The following is a 17,694-nucleotide window of genomic DNA, read 5'->3' as shown; positions in this document are numbered from 1 at the left end:
TTTTCTGACACACAGTAAACTCCAGTGTGTGGGAGGGAATTATCATTGACAACATTCATTGAACACAAATCCTTCCCAGCATGGCCTGCAGTGGCGCTGCTCTTTCACCTGTGTTCTGTCACAGTTCTGAATGAAGCACTTGTGCGGTTGGATTGTTTACTATGCAGACGAAGGGCTTTTGGAGTTCCTGTTTTCTGCTTGCCTACTTGTCTGCGTCTCTGTGCGTGGCAGCTATCATCCCGCTGTGAAGTAGTTCTCTACCTGGTGACCAGGCAAAGTGACGACGTTTACTTACGAACATATTTACCGATACGCCCTCTCTCTTCGCTTGCCAGCATCTCACATTGTGATTCTTGTTACAAAAGTGGTTTCTGGTAAAGGTTACCAAATAAAAATCAGTTTGTTTATGCAAATTAACAGTTTTTATGTACTGCATCGCCTTGAAAAGATATGCAGATCTGTCTTTAAATACGACAACTCATTTTGTCAAGGCAAAATCAATAAAACAATTAGCCAAAATTGGCAAAATGGTGATATAAATAACATGCATGGTTTTCTTTAATTGCATGTTGTTTCTTCGTTTTTCATTATTTTATAATAAGACTATGTCCTTTGTCCATATGCCTGTTTTTTGTAGCGTGTGTGAACTTAATTGATGTGTGAGTGTCGTTGCGTTTGTTGCTCAGCCGTCATGTATTTTATGTGCTTATGATACCACCAGTCCATGCGCAAGATACTGGCTATCTTTGGAACAAAATATTAGCATCTCTGCAGTATATAGTATGTATGCTGTGAATTTTCTGTATGCATAGAACACCCGGATGGCCTACTACATTTGCAGAAATGTTCAACATACAACCAGAGTGAGCTGTGTGGAATGCAGTATCCCACAATGCAATGCTTGGAGCTTAACCTACAGTACCATAGAGTGCCGCAGTGATGACATATTTTTGTAGGCCAAACTGGAAGTTAGCATTACCCTGGTTCCCTCAACAAAAATCTAATTGGATTTTTTTCCATTGGATTTTGGATTATCACAGAGAATAAGATGTGTGTCCTACCTGCGACCTACAAAATGTTTTGTTCATCATGATAGTCTTTACAAATGAACACAACTTTTATGAATTTTGAAGCTTAAATACAATCACAAGAAGTGCAAAGCTAAACATTGTATGTAAAGGAACTACTGTCCTTCTTGATTCATTATTTGATTGGAATACCAAAAAATGAGGATTTACCTTTTTTTTTTAAATTATTTTATTAAGATATTACTCAATGTCACTCCCTGAATGTAGCAACAATGTAGCATACTACAGTTTGAAGCATTTATTGTAGCATAATGGATGCTGTTTTGCAGTATAGTATGCAGTATACATAAACTGTGCAGTAAGTTAGTATTCCACTCCAAACACAGTCAACTACTGTAAAATATCAAACAGCACAGCCCATTAATCTATCCACCATTATCCATAGAGCTAGAGCTTAAACAGATGTGATGATAGAATTAACATTGGGACAATGGACATGGAAGACAAATTCTCTTATTTTTACATTTAGCTTTTTGGTTTTATTTCTTTGTAAAAATGTAAAACGCTGTATTTTCTGTATATTTCATTTTCTTTGGGCGTTTATGTGTGCATGTTTAAATATGTGTTTTGTAATTGTGCGTTTATGCGTGTGTGTGTGTGTGTGAGAGAGAGAAAGAGCGAGAGAATTTTGTATAGCTGATGAAGTGAGTGCTCCCAGCATGTATCTCATTCTTACACAGTTTTTCAAAAGGCAATGACTATGTTCGAAATAGCATACTACCCTACTACTCATACTATTCTTTCCAGTATGTATACTGTGCAAAGTACATGAATTTTGTGTGTGCATGGAATATTAAGACTTAATACATGTGCTGTAGTGTTCATTATAGAGCAGCGCTCTATAGATACTATGTCCCACAATGCAATGTGTTCAACCTGACCTTTCATTTTAGTGTGACAAATGCACTGAAAGTAATATCAACCGTGATTTTCTTGACTTATTCTCATATCAGACTGAGAAAAAGCTACATTAAAAGTGCAATGTAAACGTGTTTGTTTCAGAGAGATAACTAGATACCACTTATTTCAATTCAATTAAACATGCAATGCATTGTATAACATGTTCTCTTTAACATACTTAAAAATAGTATGCACATTACAGTGTGTATTGTGCAGAATGCAAGAAGTACTCAAGAAGTACACTAGCATTCCATTTCGAACACAGTCACTGCATCTGTCCTCCTCGGGCCCTTTGAGTGTTTGCAGATGAGATATTTGTATCATATTTTCTTAGCTTGAATCAAGTATTGCTTTTTTAAGTATATATTTTTGCACTTTCCATTTGCATGGGTACAGACCCCATATGGGTTCAGATAGACATTTAAAAAACTCAGAAAAGAAGCTTAGATTAGATACTACGCTGATTTACAATTGAATTAAAGCTTAATTTCATGAAAGGACTTCAGGAGTGTAATTTATTCCCTGTTACATCTATTTAGGAATCACATTCAAAATAAAAATGTATGTTCAAAAATATTGCTGTGTAGTTTATTAGAACAGTGGTTCTCAGCTGGTCAGTCGCAACTCAAAAATTGGTCTCTGGTCTGTTCTGGTAGGGTCGTTGATAGCAGGGAAAAAACATGCTAAACACAAATAATACGTTTCAACACTTAGTACTGTGTTGGGGCGCCATTTGTGTCCTGAATAAAAACCAGTTGAGAACCACTGTTTTAGAAATTAAAGTTTGCTTTGATAATTTGTATGTTATGGATGCCAAGCAGGACTGGACGTTCTTCAATGGAAATGTGAGGCTGATCTGACAGGAAATATTCTTTACTATGACACACCATTCTCTTGGTGTACTGTAATCTATGCATGACCTCATTGATGAGCCCAGCCCATCTAGGGCTCTTGACAAAGCTTTGTGTATCTGTGCACTTTTTACTGTGAAGTGTGCATGGCCTATATCTGATTAAACCGGAGAAGACTGACCTGAGATCAGTACATGTTGTAGTGGTTCGTCATCATGAATAATCAGTTGTTATTGGCCTTGTGGTGATCTAATTAACATTCATTTACAGGCTATTGGACAACAAATGTTATTCAGGTTTTATCAAATACACTTGGTTGTATATAAAACGTCTTCATTGAAAATGCCTGTCAAAAGCACATGAAACAATAAAGATGTTTAGAAGTAATGAGCAACAGCATGCATTATACCATTATAGTCAATACTTTACTTATCTCCCACAGATTCACTGCATTAGATTCGAATAATGACTCAATTCATGCAACATCAATCATTAGTCAAAACAATTGTTAATATTATTAAAGTTGAGTGGTTAACGTTGGAGTTGTTGGATTCTATTTTGATGTAAAAAAAAAAATGTCACTGCTTAGGTTTAAATTCAAAATTCCATTTCAGAGTTCTGTGTTTTTGCAATTAACAAAATGCATATGCAAATAACAGAGTGGCTCTCTAGTAGGTATGTGTAAAGCCAATGGGCCTCTTTATGAAATGTGATCTGAATTAATTTTATACAAATAGTTGTGAAGTTGTTCTGACATAAATTTTCAGATTTATGAAAGTGTTCGTATTTTCAAAATGTTAGCTGCTACAAACAAAATTTATTCGGCACATGGCCATTTAGTATACACTGACCATTTGGCAATACACTGAAGCCAAACCTGAGACGGGAGTCCGGAAGATCCCACAGCGTTCCAGTATGCGTAATTCACGGGTGAAGATTATTTTAGTTTTGAATGAGCATTCATGCGTTGTCTATTTACAAATGACTTAACATATACATGTTTAACTATCAAATCAGAGGTTTGCAAAGTGTTTGTCAATCTAGAGGAGATTTTTCAGGAAGGCCCCTTTTTACATGGAAGTTGCTAAGAATTTACTAATAAATTTAGAAAAATTTCATGAATGAGGCTCAATGTGTGCAATGCTTGCCATGATTTTGATCATGATCATTTCTCTCTGATATTAGGGTTAGTTTATGGTTACATTTTTTAGAAATTCAACAGATGACCACTGGCAGTGTGTAGGTTGAGAATTGCAAGTGGTAGGGATTAGAATTTAAAGGTTGGATAGTGGTTAGGGCTGAAGGTTAAGATCCAGAGTCTTGGGGATAAGAGTCAAGGTTAGAACTAGACATTGGAGTTAAGAGTTAAACTGAATCTTACAGGTTAGTGTTAAGGATAGGAGGTAGGGTCATGAAGTAGACATTCAAGGGGGAAATTCAGTTTGATTTGGCAGAGATTCTGACTTGTGTTCCTGCAGATCTACTTTCCTTCAGATTTCAGTGACTCTAGCACACCTGTTTGCAATTATCAAGTGTTCCTGAAGATCATAAACAGCTGATTCAGGTGTAATTGATTAAGATTGTAACAAAAATTTGCAGGAGGATAGATCTCCAGAAACTGGAATGTGTAAACCTGGTTTTAGGGGTTCGGATTGGGGTTACAGCTAAGGTTAGGACGGGGGCCAACCCTGCTCCGGGAGGGACACTATCCAGTGGAGTTTAGGTTTAACTCTAGCCCTAATTAAACGCACCTGAACCAGCTAATTAAGGTTTTTAAGATCACTAGAAACTTTCCAGGACAAACTCTGCAGGAAAGTGGCTCTCCAGGAGCTGGATTGGACCCTTGGGTTAGGAATAGGCTTCAGAACTAACCAAAGATGTTGATCTAGGAGCACATTCTAACTGGTAAATTCAGTCACCTTGAATAATGTTCAGTGTTCCTCTGAATTACACTACATAGTTTTATTGGCTATTAATTAGACCCCTTTTTCATCCTTGTTTACACGTAAAGCAAACAACAGTATGCATACAAGAATTGTACAAAACATCTGTAACAACTTTGGATCTCACTTTTCTGTAATAAAACATTGATTGTATCTTTTAAATTAAATAGTTCATGTATTCTTGACTTCATTTAACTTTTTTTTTATGTTTATGTGACCAAGGTCAAAAAGTTAAAGCTTTGCTTGAAATTGACTAGTTTCATTATGGTCAAAAACGGCATTAGTGTAACCGCTATTCTTGACCTTCTCCTCCATTTTTATGACACCTACCTTGTCTGGATGTTTCTCCCATGCCTTACCAAAGTCTCCCAAATCCTAAAAGAAGCAGAGAAAGGTTCATTTTGCATCCAAAACACTCAAATCCACAGTCTAAATCAGGGGTGTCAAACTCAATTCCTCGAGGGCCGAAGCCCTGCAGAGTTTAGATTTAACCCTAATTAAACAACCCCAAAACGCTATGTCTACGGCTATAATGCTGGAGTGGCTAGCAGTAAATCTGTAGCTGAGGGAGCAAACATCCAGCTCTCAATCGAGAGGGAGCTCAACCTGCAGCATGTTCCAATGGTGGAACATGCTAGCAGTTATTTAGCTGAGGGAGCAACAGTATTTTAAGTTGTTTCCACTGTTAGAAAAAAAAGCAAGTGATCGCACTGGCGCCTCCGTGTCCTGCAGAGTGCACTTCAGCTTCCACTCACATCCTTAAACGCTTTGCTAGTGCTCGCCATAATGAGATGAATATAGATCCTCTTACCACAGAAATGCATGCTTCAAACAAAACAGTCAATGAAGACGAAGAAGAGAATGATGTGTGCTCCCGGCGCCTATTTATACTATAGTCGCACCGGTAGTGTCGTCATGGCTGTCGCCGGCCAACGAGTTGGTGTTTTTTCAATGTATGCTTCAGACACGGGTCACGACGAGGCGTTCCCCATAGCGACCCCTAGAGGACGCAGTTCGAAGTTCCCATGAAAGGGAACTCTGCAGGGCTCTGGCCCTCCAGGAATTGAGTTTGACACCCCTGGTCTAAATGATGCTCTTAACCTCTTTGTCTTCACTAAAGTCTGCATGTCTGAATCGCTCAGAGCAGAAGCAGATGACGTCCTTCACTGATCGAGTCAGTCCTGCCTTTACCTTTCCACTGGCCATGTCCATTGGCCCTGCAGACACCAGAATGACAGTTTTACAATACCTTCTCAACATAAATCCTTCCTCAGTTCAACCAGACCATTTATTGAATCAAAAACTGGTTCCTCCAGAAAGCTTAATGTTTCTGATGTCAGTGTAAAATCATTAACAGAATTGCCCATAGCAGGGGCGGACTTACCCATTAGGCAAAGGTAGGCGACCGCCTTGGGCCCCCAAAAGCCAAGGGCCCTCTAAAATGCTTTTCATATACGAGATGCGCATTAAGCGTGGACACTTGAACGGTTGCTGTTTACGGTGTTTACGACAACCATCTGCATGTCCGAATTGAACATGCTTCTTGTGTATCCTGCTTGTAGCAAATGAAAATATCATGCATCTGAAGCTGTAATTAAATATTGAGCAACAGTGCATATTACATGTTTATCGTTTTAAATGCCGCTTACTCATTTATGAGAAGTACCAAAAAAGAGGACGCATACGCACTTTTTTGGTTGATATAATCCTTAGATGTGTAAATGTATAATTTCCTTTTCATTATTTTATTTAGTTTCATTTAAATTTTTAGTTAAAATAACTAAAATTAAATGTATTTTCAAGTTTAGAATTAGACAGCCTTTGGAGAGTGTATGAGCCCAGGCACATAGGCTTATGCTGGTAACTTATCAGTGGACTTTCCTCGTCAGTATATTTTTTCACACTTTTCTCATTCTCACTAATTCAAGATATTATATGAATGGATCTCTGAAGGGAATGTCTTCAGAAAAGTTTTGATGGCATTTTAATTTTATCTGATAAAGTAGCGTTTATGAGCTGAGTGCTGCTTTGTTTACAGACATTACCAGGGAAACCGCTATTTTTTTGGCGTTCCAAAAGCGCCTCCTGTTGGCAGAGAATGAATGTTCATTTTCAATAATCCCGTCTGCAGTTTTTGTTTAGACCAAAAACGCACACACATAATCCCGTTTTAAATTAATATAATAATTTATATTTCTGACTCATCCTTTTTCTTAAAAATAAAATGGTTTAAAGGCTCATTTATGAGGTTTATCATTTTAGAATTTATTGTGTTTTTGTGAAAACCTGTATCTCAAATGTAAATCTATTGCTATTTCGTGGTCTACAACATGAAAGAAAGCCATTATAACATGTACATGAAAAATGTAGAAACATTGGACACAACTATGGGGCACCAATTGCACATTGGTGCCCCATAGTTGTGTCCAATGTTTCTAGCCAGCATCACAACAAGAAAGAAACCTCAAGGTTGATCTAGGTAAATGTGTGCAAATATATAGGGCCCCATTCCTATATTTTGCCTGGGGCCCCCAATTCACTAAATCCGCCCCTGGCCCATAGTGTTGAGCAACTTGGCTCATCTAGTCACAGTGGATGATATGGATATGATATGATATGGATGAAGTAACACAAATGGTATGGCTGTATATTTATTCACATAATATGCATCTTAAATAACATACAAGATAATATTAAGTTTGGAGGTAGGAATACTCAAGACATCTCATTCATGAGTCAACTCAACACAGAACTTTGAATTCCAAGTTATCCGAAAAGCAGATTTAGTGTGTCCCAAATCAAAATATGTTTAAAATAGTATGCCAAAGGTGTGAAAATGTCATTTCAGCGCAAATTCTCAAACAGCTAAAATAATGGCTTTCAAACCTACACTCCTCCCCCATCTGCCATTGGTCAGACAAACAGATAGTCCCACCCTAAAATCATGCCATTGGTTGGGCTGATGTTGCTGTGTCAGGCAGGGGTGCATTTCCCTGTACAACAACATAACTCGCTGCTAAACTACTATAATATGATGGAGAAATTATCTAGCTAGTCGTTTCCCTAGGCTGTAGTTACTTTGTCACATATGTTCAAACCACATTGATTTACCAATATAGAACTGTCATTAATTATATCACACAGTGGTGGAGTAATAACTTCTTGAGCTAATAGCAGTTGCTATTACTATAAATAAAGAACATGTCATATCAGTACTACTTCACTATTTCGCTTTGTTTAAAGATGTTTGATTCACTTGCATTTTCCTTCATACGTCATTGGTTCCCTCTGGGAACACGAGCACATTCACACATGGACACTCTTTAAAAGTCTTCATAACTCTTTGATATTTGCAGCTCTCATGAGCTTCTGTGGTATGAATAGTCCCTTCAATGAGACCAGCAGTTCTTTCCATTGTTAGACGTACAGTCTATAACTCAAAGTGTTTTGTTGCTGCCAGTGTGTGATAGGATAGAGGAGCTAATGAAATTTTGCTCTCACCCGTCAGCAGTGTGATGAGTAGACCTGCTGCTACAGTGCCAATAAAGCCCACTGCACTATAGTACAGATAGGACATGGAGTACCATGAATCAGCCAGCCAATACCTGAACACAAGACCGAGATAATTCACATCATCTTAGAATGAAAGTGCATTACTACAGCCTGATTACATTTGTACTTTTTTGTTCTTTTTTGGAATTATATTATATTATATTATATTATATTATATATTATACAAAAAAAAAAATTTATTATTATAGATAAAAGGGACAGAAATCCTGACTGTCAGAAAAGGTTATGTTTTACTTCAATTTTACATTGGTCATTTTTACTCATCTGTGATCACTTTTATAGGATTTCCATTCTTATTTTCTAGGATAACCGAGTGCACTCTTGTATCCCATGAAATGGTTTGACAAACAATTTTCTTTCCACAAAAGTGGGGACTTAAGTATGTTTTAAAGTATTCTGACTCTGGAGAATGGTAGAATAACATCGCACCTGTCAGAGGTGAGAGCGCTCGTGGTGAATGATGTCTGGTTGGATCCATCAGCTGTAATGTTGAAGTTACAGCCTGCAGTGGTGCTGAATAAATGAAAGCCCCCACAACGAGAGAGTGATGCCCACGATCAGACCCCCAACTGCCCCCTAAAGAGAAAGGTCACAAATCACAGAGTATGTGAACAACATTAGCATCAGTTTTTATATTTTTTCCAAGAGTTTGTCTGATCTCGAATATTATACACACTATAAGTGCACATGCAAAGTGTTATATTGGTACATATTCTTAATATTGACATTCATTGTATATCTTGCATTTTCATGTTTTCTAAAGTGGGTTCTGCAGATAAATAGAAAAAAATGCTTACAAATGAAACTGAAAATAAAAGCTTTTTGTCTTAATAGACATGTAATATATAGAAAAACAGTTTTGTGTGTGTGTGTGTGTGTGTGTGTGTGTGTGTGATCAACAGTTCAGTAGTTAAATATCAGACCTTCAAACATGTATTTTGTGTGTAAATTAATATGGTTCTAGCCCTTGCTTTAATTTAGAATGCCTCATAAAATACTACTGAAGGAATTTTTCAAACGCCTTTCTAACAATTACCATCTATAAAATTTAAAATTATAAAATGTAAAATTAGTGGTATTTACTATTAAATAAACATTAAATACTGCATTTGATATATGAGCAAAAAGTCACTTCAAAGAAATTACAGTTCAAAGATGACAACCAGTGCTAATGTCATTGGTGAATGAGATGCAAAACAAACAAAACAAAAATTAACAATTAAAAATTTAGTTTGCAGTTATTTTGGATGTTTCTGGTACTTCAAATTGGCTATTCTTTATTCTTTAGGGTTAGCGGTTTTTTACAAACCTGTAGCCCTAAGTATGAAAATTAGGCACATCACACACCATTTGTGCATTGGAGTAGACCAGAATATGGGTCATAATGGTGGCAGGTTTTGCACAAGCAAGCAATGGAACATTACATAAAGGTATTTCTAATATCTGTTGTGTTTTCATTATGTTAGCTCTTAATGTGGAGCCATATGGTTCATCAACCTCCTCTTGTTAAGAAGTACACTTAATAGTCTTGAATGTGCACTTGTAGTATACTTTATATCTTCAAAGTACTTTAAAAAGTACTTTAAAAAATTATATATACAGTAGTCAACATTTGAAGTGGATCAAAAAAGTTCATCAAAGTTGTCCTAAGACAAGAACACATTTTGGTTTTAGGACAACTTTGATGAAAGGTTTTGATCAACTTCAAATGTTGGCTACTGTGTATATATATATATATATATATATATGCTTGTCACTGCATTCAGCAGTACATTTTAACCATTTTAGAATTGTGGAATTGCCTATTTAAGTCTTGCTTATGTGGGTTAAAAAACACTTCTAGGTTGTGGCGCACACATGCACTTTTCAGTCTTGGCTGCCCTCATTTCAGTGACCCTACCCGAGCACCAAGGTCCCCTTCTAAGATAACGTTGGACCCTGAGTTACAGCCGAAGCATCCCTGATGCATAAAGGGTAAAGAAGGGAAGGTGGTGTCCTGCTGCAGCAAGACCTCCTTCCAAGAAAGCTTGTATATGCCTCCCAACCCCTGTCCAGATCTGGTGTTGGAGCATCATGTTAATGCTGGGTTCACCACATTAAATGTGCTTGCACCCACAAAATCCATTGCTGTTATAGTGGACAGGGTAATTTTCCTTTTCCCTGCAGCGCAAGTGTCAGGCTTGGGAAGCCATACCAGGCAAATCGAGTCGGGTACTGCAAACAGTAGAATGAAGTTACTCGCTCTTGAATCGCTTGCAGATGTGATCCAAACTTCGGCACAGGACAATGATGGACATGTTGTCCGGTCCGAAGGGCAGAGTCTGCTTGCAAACGGCACTGTGGAAACGGTTCCACCAGCGAATAGTGAAACAGGCTTTTACAGCCGCTACTTCCTCATTCAAGAACGATGGTGGTCTCAGGCCCCTCCTCAATCTCAGACACCTAAACCGTGCCGTAATGAAATGTCTGTTCAGGATGTTAACTTTGAAGCAGATCCTCGCACAAATATGCCAAGGGAACTGGTTTTTATTGGTGGATCTGAAAGATGCTTACTTTCACATCCAGATAGCCCCCATCCCAGACCGTTCTTGAGATTCATGTTTAAGGGGGTGGCTTATCAATATACAGTCCTTCCTTTGGACTGTCTCTGGCCCCACGCACTTTTACGAAGTGCAAAAACGCAGCTCTTTCCACAGATGGGAATACACTTTGTGAATTACTTTGATGATTGGCTTGTGTTAGCCGGATCAGAGCAGGAACTTCTTGCTCACAGGTCGCTGCTTCTCAGCCACCTGGAGCGCCTTGGGCTCAAAATCAATTTAGCTAAGAGCTCTCTGTCTCCCAGCCAGTGGGTCAACTTATTGGGAACAGTTATCGATTTAGCCCAGATGCGGGCCTGGCTCATTTCGAAACGCTCACTGACAATTCAGCGGCTAGCGGCATCATTCACACTGGGGGCTTCTCGCCCCCTCAAGGTTTTCCAGAGGATGCTCGGCATCATGTCAGCCACCTCCTCTGTGATTTCTCTGGGCCTGCTTTACATGCAACCCCTTCAATTCTGGCTCAAAGCCTGTGCACCGTCCCATACTTGCCGCCTGGGATGCTTTTGCCTCAAGATGACCCACCACTGCATCAGAGCCATAGCCCCTTGGAAAGCCCTCGCCTATATCAGACAGGCGTTTCTTTGTGACTGACCTCCGTGAAGAAAGGTAGTCACGACAGATGCCTCCAACTCAGGTTGGGGAGAACTGTACAAGGGCAGACCGGCATTCGACGCCTGGTACAGCCAGAAGCAATGCCTGAACTTCAACTGCCTCGAGATGAGGGTGATTTTTCTGGCCCTAAAAACCTTGCTGCCAGCCTTGTCCATTCGGACAACATGACGGTAGTAGCCTTTATAAATTCAGAGGATGAGCAGGGTCCCAATTTACTCTGCCCAGTTCGGGCCCTTAGAGTTTACATAAATCTAGCCACTTCACGCAATCAGAGCAGCTCTTTGTATGCTTTGGAGGCTGCTCTAAAGGGCTGCCAGTCACGAAGCAGAGACTATCCCGCTGGATAGTCCAGCGGAGTTTCAGTTGGTGATATCTGTGTGGCAGCCAGCTGGTCTTTGCCGTCTACCTTCACTAGATTTTATATCCTGGATGTCCCTGCCCTTCAGGCATGGATCTTGTCAGCTTAATCTCTCTGATCCCCTTGTGAGTGGAAAAGGTCTTAGTTATGCAGACCCCAGCCTCAGAACCTGGGTCTCATTGTTAGCTCATGCTTCTTAGGAGCCCTCATTGTGGGCGCTCCAGGGCTGGGCTCACAGAGCGACTTTGTTCTGCACTTATGTATAGCATGGCACTATTGGATGCAACCCCATAGCGTTTCACGCAACACGAGAGACCGTTTTCGAAACGGAACTCTCTGGTTACTAACGTAACCTTGGTTCAGTATTCAGAGTAAACAGGAGTTTCCCATAGTATTTCACACAATGCTCATTCCCGTTATCTCTTTGCTGGTCAATCTATCATTCTTTGCTGGTCAAAGTGTTTAAATTCTACAATTTCTAGATCAACTTTATACAGCTTTGCTCACATAAAGGCTGAGCTGCTTGGGTTTGGCTTTGGTTCACTCCGCCTTTTGTTTGACCTACTTCTGGCAGTTAAAAGCGTCAGACCCTTCCTGGTAAAAATCAAGAAACCCAGTGATATGTTGCGCTTTCATTTCTGCCCGTATAAAGTGGCAGAATGAACAGACAGGCTGTTTTTTTTTTTCATCTTGCTGTGACTCATAATGTTGTACTGATCGGCCAAGACAAATCTCTTTCAGTGATTAAATCTGCTCTTATGTCAAATGACAGAATCAATATTCTGATGATGACTGTATCCTCTTTTAATGTCCTGAAAAGGTTTGAAAACATTGGATGTATTTACACAGTGCTTTGCTGATCCAGTTGGCTGCTCGGTTGGACAGATCTCTAAAACACTGGCTCACAAAGTCCTCATACATCACCGTGGCCAAAGCATTGATACTGGCAGCTACTGTGCTGGAAAAGAGATACAGAACATGATGTCTCCTTTTATAGGTCAGTATTGCTCAGCTAAAAAATACATGAAAAAACAGTTAAAGTAAGTTCAAAAATGTTATTATTAAATCAATTAAAGATTTAAAAAATGAAAATTCTGTCATTATTTACTCATGGAAATTTCTTTGAAATCAAGAACTTAATAATGTAAATTATAACTGTCTGGAATCTGTTTATTTCTCATGTTGTGTTCTTGTCATTCTTTTCCCCAAAAATTCTAGTTAATGTTATCGATCAAAAATGACTGGCCTACAAAAAAAATTAGCGCAGGTTTTGTATTTCTTTTTGAAATTAATTGGTCGTAGGCCTCATTGATCTGGTCGCTTCTGTTTTTGAGTGAACATTGCCATAATTATCAATCACTCAAAAACCGAGGAGTTCAGATCAATGAGGCCTACGATCAATCAATTTAAAAAAGAAATACAAAACCTGCGCTAATTGAAAACAAGTTGACTGAAAAATTGAAAGATCTAATCCGAGATTTGGTGATAATACAGCATAATGATAGATTTACAAGCAGTTTTTAAAAGTCTGGTCATTTTTGAACAGGAGCAAAGGATTTTCATCACAAGGGTGAAATGCTGTACACGCACAAGTCCTAAGTGTCAATGGTATATATCTAAATCTAAAGTCTATAAAAAAATTTAAAATAAAATACAAAAATCTTTGTAATTAAACCTTGCATTCAGGGTCATTTACTTAGTACATTTACTTATTAAATTTAAGTAAATTAATTTTAAAATTAAACTCTATTACAACATTTAGTTTATATTATCACATCTACTATTGTGAGCTTTGATGTGTAAATTGAAAATCACTGAGGGACAAAATGAACCTTACCTCAGCGTTCCACTGAACGCACATGCGACAAATAAGCCAGGCAGTCCTGGAAACGCACCGAGAATTTCCATCACAAAATATGGAATGAGCTGAGATAAAAATGGATACACTAATGTTAGGTTTGAGCAACAGTAATAGCAATGCTTACCTTAGCGAGCGCCACTAATAATACTGGTAAACGAATTACTTTGAACCGCGAGGGAGTTCATCACCTGGTCTGGAGCAGAGACCAATCCAGCCGACCAGGGGTCACAGCGGGAGTAGAAAGCGTACATGATCAGACCAGATACCACAGCACAGAACAGAATTATCCACAAACCCAGCAGATTCAGATACAGAGCCCTGAGACACAAGAAAGAGGATTTTTATTAACTGAACTGGAAAAATAAATGAAAAACTCCATAAGAGCATTTACTTTGTTTAAGTTAAAGTATGGGTACTGTGCCGAATTTCATCTGTCTTTTCAAATCTTTATTCTGTATCATGATGTACGTACATGTGTACCGGATTATAAAAATATAGGGCTGTTGATTCAAAAATGGAGGCAGATGAACATGAGATTGCTTTGACTGAGTTTAAGCAGACTAAATCACCAGAGAGAAGTCTGTCATTTTAAATTGTACAAAAGTATTGAAAAGTAAAAGTTAACTATACTTAAAGTGTCTTTAATGGACAAACTTTGTAAAGCAACCTGTATATTTTACAAAGTTCTCAATGTCCTGACTAGGTACGATGCTATTTAAGAAAGACAAGCTGAAAACAATTTCCTGAAACCTGTTTACTGCAATTTAATTGGAGTTTAAAATAAAACTTTGAACTTTTGTACTTTGAAGAAATAAATGATCTTTTCTTGGAAATGTGTCTGAATAGAAATATAAAAGAGTACAACTATTCATTTCAAACAGTATTCAAGTACAATTATGCATTTGATTTGGAAGCTACAAAGTGACTTATGTTGCATTTTCAGTTCATACATTTCTTGACATATCATTTAAGTTACAAGAACACAAGTGCAAATTTTCAAAAATGTAAATACAAATTTCACCAAAGAATGCTTCATTTTATAATTAATTTCAATTGCTCAAGTACTTCACACCACTGTTAACGATGAAGCACACTGATATGCAACATGGCCAGATATATGTATTTGTATAAATACATAAATGTTTTTATTTAAATGATTTGGTAATTACCAAATAATATTTGTTTAATCAAAATGAGTGACCAGATTGGTGAGAAACTCAGACATTTCACAAGTTCGTTCACACAGTTCGTGTTTTCTCATGAAACACATAACTTAGCCTACTAGGTATCATGGAACAATATCAAAATTACAATATTATTATATATATTGTTAATATTGATTAATATGTTAATATTGCTTAAATGTATTATTTGCTTAAAAAATAGGATCAAATAAAAGTGTCCTAACTAAAAACATAATTACAACCAATCATAACCATTATCACACTTAATAACTATTGATTACAATCATATTCACAACCATATTTTTTTATCACTATCATAATCATAATTGCACAATTATAGTGAAACTTGCATCAGAATTCAGCAGCACTCACCAATGTGCAGTAAAAAGTGCAGACAGTGCCAGTGGCAAATATGGATCCCCAAAGATCAAATCCTGTCACTGATGGGGATAAAAAATAAAGAGCCGTGTTTAAAGTGTGTTCTGCATGAATGACTCCTAAATTTAGAGACGACTTTTGTCTACGTCACAATAACAATAGAGACAGTCTAATTTAACAAACAAAACATATACGTAAGTTACATAAGTAACTAGTGAATCCTGCTTTATTGCAAAAGAGACAATAAGTCAGTTTTGTTAAAAACATGCTACATGAATAAATGTAATCTAAGCATAAAATATGTGACATTTCAGCCTATATTTGCATTGACTCATTGGTCTTTCATGCTTTTGCTGGAATCAGCTATGAACATTAGTCTCTTATGCGGTTCACATGACAAGTGTAGGACACGTGAGTGCTCTTCCTGTGTGTAAAGGGAATCATTTCCAAGCTAAAGTCTTCATCTCAACATACTGTATGATGCACTTAAATAATGTCTAGGTAGGCAGCACACAGGGTTATGAGCCACTGCCTCTAAAAAAAAAAGTTCAGTGTAGCATTCTTTTAAAAATAGTTCTTACGTAAATATAATATACTTTAAAAGAATATACTTAAGTGTGAACTTAATGTAATGTTTTTGGACACTTCATTGTGTCAATTGCAATTAAAATATTTTAGTATAATAGTTTAAATTTATATTCAATGGAATTAGCTTAACCTTTGAGTGCTTTTTGGCCCACTTAAGTAGAATTTTAATAAATCTTAAAGTAAAACTTGACATTACTTAAGTGCATTTTTTAAGTGTAAGTGTAAGTATAATCTTTTTAATACACTTGAGGTATTCGGCCAATCATAACGCATTGGATAGCTGGCCAATCAGAGCACACCTCGCTTTTTCAGACCGATGAGTTTTGTAAAAATCGACGCGTTTCAGAAGGCGGGGCATACAGGAGAAACAATAATGTACAGTATGTGGAAAATAATGTGTTTTTTTAACTTTAAACCGCATAAACACATTTCATTACACCAAATACACAAAATAATGTTCTTTTTAGCAGCATCATATGACCCCTTTAAGTGGCCTTTTATTTCATTATAGCTCATTACAGTTTTTTTTTTTTTTTAAATATACTTTTAAGGTTTGAAATACACTAGTGTACATTGGGTACAATTGAGTGCACTTCTTTTTCACAAGGGGCCGTCTATACAAGAAATATTTCCTGCTTAGCACCTCAAAACTTTTTTAACAACCCATTCAGATTGATGTCAAAATGTTCACAACATTTTTTCCCCACAATATCTGTGTGATGAATGTAGACTGACCTTGATTGAGAGCTAAAGCAGGCGCATAAACTACCACACCAGTGTACAGAATCTGAAGAGTTAAAAACAGAACAATAAGCATTGAACAAACTATAAAATACATGTTTTAAATGTATGAACATTTAATCCTACTCACCGTTTGAATTATATAGAGTGGCTGCAACATGAACAAGCTTACAAAAACGCATCTCCAAATACTGTGAGAACAACAAATCAGAACAAGTTTGTATCATGCTGGAGGGCCTCAACCTGCAGAACTACAGCTGACACGGCCTATGGGATTTGTTACTAAAGGTCATGACCTCCAAAAAGCCCAGCAACATCTGGCCAACATCCTACCTCAATACTTCATTTCTGTCCACTGTAGAAGATATATCTTATATTGATGATTTCGTGATGATTTAATAATAATATAATATTTGTATGAAATCTAGTGAAACTAGTGAAACCTAAAGTATAAAACCTTTGATGACAAAAGCAAATTTGAAATGTACATTCATACCTCGTATGTACTGGTGTTGCCTGATCTGTAGAACACAGGCAGGAAGAGCTCAGCGGTTAAAAATACCACGAACGTGTAGGCGACCCCAAAGATGACATACGAGGCCCCATATCTGTACACATCTAACGGGGCCCTGATCACTGTGACTGCAGACATGAAGCTGGTGGTGAGAGAAAGGGCCACCAGCCCGCAGGACATCTGACGGCCCCCGACCAGAAACTCTTTAGATGAGGCTTTCTTTCTCTCTTTGATGGCGAAGAAGATCCCGATACCAGAGGAGACCACAAACAGAAAGGCGAACACCACATAGTCCCCAACCTGGAAGGTGCCTACTGTGTGACTTTTGTCCATCATGTCTGACACAGAATCTGATAAAAATGGTAGTTTGGCTCCAGTATCTCTAGTTCAGACACCTCACGTGTGAATCATGTCAATCATTGTGTTTTTAACAGGTTAAAAATGCTTATGAGTCAAGACGTGGGGTGAGGGGTCATATTAGTCATTATATTACTCACATT

The 17,694-nt window shown here is 37.7% G+C and overlaps 1 pseudogene; it reads right to left on the bottom strand.

The window, feature by feature from the left end:
- Window positions 1-5,013: 5,013 nt before the first annotated feature.
- Window positions 5,014-17,530, bottom strand: LOC107723955 (sodium-coupled monocarboxylate transporter 2-like; annotated as a pseudogene).
- Between the last annotated feature and the right edge of the window lie 164 nt (window positions 17,531-17,694).

Source organism: Sinocyclocheilus rhinocerous, unplaced genomic scaffold, assembly GCF_001515625.1.
Source record: "Sinocyclocheilus rhinocerous isolate Xijiao unplaced genomic scaffold, SAMN03320098_v1.1 scaffold63, whole genome shotgun sequence".
NCBI classification, from domain to species: domain Eukaryota; kingdom Metazoa; phylum Chordata; class Actinopteri; order Cypriniformes; family Cyprinidae; genus Sinocyclocheilus; species Sinocyclocheilus rhinocerous.
The sequence above is the reverse complement of the archived record's forward strand: the minus strand, read 5'-3'. Positions and strand labels throughout refer to the sequence as shown.